Below are 3,338 nucleotides of genomic sequence, written 5' to 3'. Positions count from 1 at the left end.
TTCATTTCAAACATCCACACGGTATTTGTTCAAGTCATTAAGTAAATTTATGTTCGGCTATAGTACTCATGAGTATTAAAAATTTATAACTTAACTAACTCCAACCTTCCTCTTCAACAATTCTTCATAAAACATAAAGACTATAATCCAATCTCCTCCTTTAATAACCAAAACCGAATGCTCAAATCATCACCAAATTTCAAAATTTTGACATGGGCTATGTATGAAACTATCTAATTAACTAAAATCAAGCTTAAAATTTCAAAAACTAACATAATTTACTAACCTTCCCCAAGCTTAAAGTGACTGAAAATCTTGTCCCTTTTTCTTTCTTCAATTCGGCCAAGAAGAACCAAAAAAAAAAATGAAGCTTTGTTTTCATCACCTCTTTTTCTATTATTATTTTATATAAATTAATACTATAAAATATAAAGCCACATCACTAATAAACAATACATATATTCTAAATAAAACCACATCATGGCCAGCCATTACACAACAAAATAGATATTTGACATGCATGTCCATCTTTTTGTATTTATGCATTAATAGGCCACTTTAAAATTAACCTAACATATTTCACAATTGTCTCACCTAAGTCCTATTTAATAAATTTCAGATACAAATGACAAAATTAAAGCATGAAACTTTCACACTTGCATGTACACATACTATAAGCATAGAATATAACAGTTAATTATTTTTTTTATGACTTGGTTTTGTGGTCCCGAAACCACTTTTCGACTAGGGTCAAATTAGGGCTATTACAAAACTACTTCGTATGGACTTGGTCGCTGGGCTACAAAATTATTAGAATTATTAGCAGTAAACTATTTTAACATAGAGGAAGTAGACGATACCTGAGCTGATAACGAAGTGAGAGCGTCAACTTCATGAACTCCGGATACCCGTCTTCCTAAAGCTGTTCGATTTGTTGGCAATTGACAGTTATTACTCGCGATCCTCTTGATGATCTTATAAGCCTCATTATAAGACTTAGACAAAATTGCACCATTCACAGAAGCATCTACCATCAATCTTGTATGTGCATTAAGACCATTATAGAAAATCTCCAACTAGATAGAATAAGGAATCCCATGATGAGGACACTTAGAAGTAACTCCTTGAATCACTCTCAAGCCTTAAACAAAGGCTCGTCATCCAATTTTTGGAAGGTTGTGATCTCATTCCTCAACTTAGCACTTTTGCTAGGCGGGAAATACTTAACCAAAAATCTCCCTACTAATTCTTGCCATGTAGATATGGAACTTGGTGGCAATGAATTGAGACATGCTCATGCTCGATCTCTTAACGAGCATGGAAACAACTTCATCCTCAGTGCGTCTTCACTCATACCGGCTATCTTGAATGAATCACTAACCTCCATAAACAATTAAAGGTGGAGATGTTGATCTTCTGCGGGCATACCAGTGAATTGGCCCACCGTTTGGAGCATTTGAAACATCACTGGTTTCAATTCAAATTGGGTTGCCTCAATATCTGGCCTTCTAATTCCTGGGTTTAACTTATTGAAAAGTCGCACAGCATATTATCTGATGAATCATCCCTATCATCGGCAATGAGGATAGCATTTCGTACATAATTGGCTTCATTACCTTGGTCTTGATTCTGATTTCCAAGGTCCATCTCGAATTTTCTTTGAGCTATTCGTTCACCTCTTCTTTGTCTGAAACTTCGCTCAATTTTAGGGTCTACAGGAAGTAAATCGATAATTCGATCTATGCTTATAAACACCTGAAAAGAAAATCACAAAATTAAAAAGAATAAGTTAGTAATGTTAGAAATAAATCAAATTGAAAATAAATAATTTCACGAAAGAAATGACTATGGCAACCGTTGACAATCCCCAGCAATGGCTCCAAAAACTTGTAACGCGTAGGTTTGTGAAAATGAACACAGTCGTTATCAACTAATAAGTAAGAATCGAGTTATCGTCTCGACAGGGATTGTATTTGTGCTAAGTCACTTAATTTGTAAAATTATATTAACAATTTGGTAAATAAAAACACAATTTAGTTGAGAAGTGATGATTAAAATATATTAAACTAAATGCAATGGTCCCTAATGTAAATACCTAAGTATGCAAACTATATGAATGAAATAGATTTTAGCAAAATTGAACACAATTTACAACAATTATAACATAAATAAACTAGGACAATTACTTTAATTAAACTCAATTTATTATCATAATGCTTAATAATATTCGGAAAAACATTCCATGGCAACTCAATCTTTCATGAGTTTGGAAACCATGTTATGTAACACCCCGTACCCGAGTCCGTCGCCGGAGTCGGACACGAGGGGTTTGCAGACTTAAATCACTTCTTTGCACAATCCATTTTAAAATTTTCCAGGCAAGCTGGCTAACTGCGTCACTGTCACCTTAAAAATCATATCTTGAGTTTCACAACTCGAAAATCAGTTTCGTGATTTTTCCCTGAAACTAGACTCATATATGCATCTACAAATTTTTTTCTAGAATTTTTGGTCGGGCCAATTAGTACAGTTTATTAGTCAAAGTCTCCCCTGTTACAGGGATCGACTACACTGACCTTTGCGCATTACGACTTGGATATCTCCCTGTACAGGGCTTCAATACTGATGCCGTTTGTTTCTATAGAAACTAGACTCGAAAAGGAATCTGTACATATATGGAATGACTTATAATTATCTCTGGTTAATTTATGATGAATTTCCAAACTCGGAACAGGGAATCCAGAAACCGTTCTGGCCCTGTCTCACGAAAACTTAAATATCTCTTAACATACTGTTCATATGGTCGTTTCATTACTTTCCTATGAAAATAGAGTCATCAAGGTTCGATTACATAATTTATTCACTATTTAATTCCATTCCTACTATTTTTAGTGATTTTTCACATTCACGTCACTGCTGCTATCAGCATCTATTTTTAAGGTAAACTTTACCTATTTCATGATCCTCCATGGATCAACTAGAGTTTGTCATACATATACCAAAAGTGATCATGAATGACCATTCCCATGGCTAACCGTTACCAACATTTCCATACCTCTCGACAAACAACATACAAAACAATTTTAATGCTATGATCAAAGTATGTTTAAGCCATTTTCGCATGGCTATCCAAATTTACACAAAACCGAAGGATACATGACCAACAACAAAAAGGGTAGTCCTATACATGCCATTTTCAGAGTTTAACCAAAAGTGTACCAAAAGGGATTTGATAGTGTGGGCGACTTCGACTTCAATAATCCCGAGTCCGATAGCTGACGAACCAAAATCTATAAAACAGAGATTCAAAGAACGGAGTAAGCATTTAATGCTTAGTA

The 3,338-nt window shown here is 34.5% G+C and overlaps 1 non-coding gene across 1 annotated transcript; it reads left to right on the top strand.

The window, feature by feature from the left end:
* The first annotated feature begins 1,092 nt into the window (after window positions 1-1,092).
* LOC121212857 (small nucleolar RNA R71) lies at window positions 1,093-1,198 on the top strand. Its single transcript, XR_005908229.1, has one exon. It is a non-coding gene; the product is annotated as a small nucleolar RNA R71 (small nucleolar RNA).
* The last annotated feature ends 2,140 nt before the right edge of the window (window positions 1,199-3,338 follow it).

This window comes from Gossypium hirsutum, chromosome A13 (genome assembly GCF_007990345.1).
Source record: "Gossypium hirsutum isolate 1008001.06 chromosome A13, Gossypium_hirsutum_v2.1, whole genome shotgun sequence".
Classification (NCBI taxonomy): Eukaryota; Viridiplantae; Streptophyta; class Magnoliopsida; order Malvales; family Malvaceae; genus Gossypium; species Gossypium hirsutum.
This window is presented reverse-complemented; position numbering and strand designations above follow the sequence as displayed.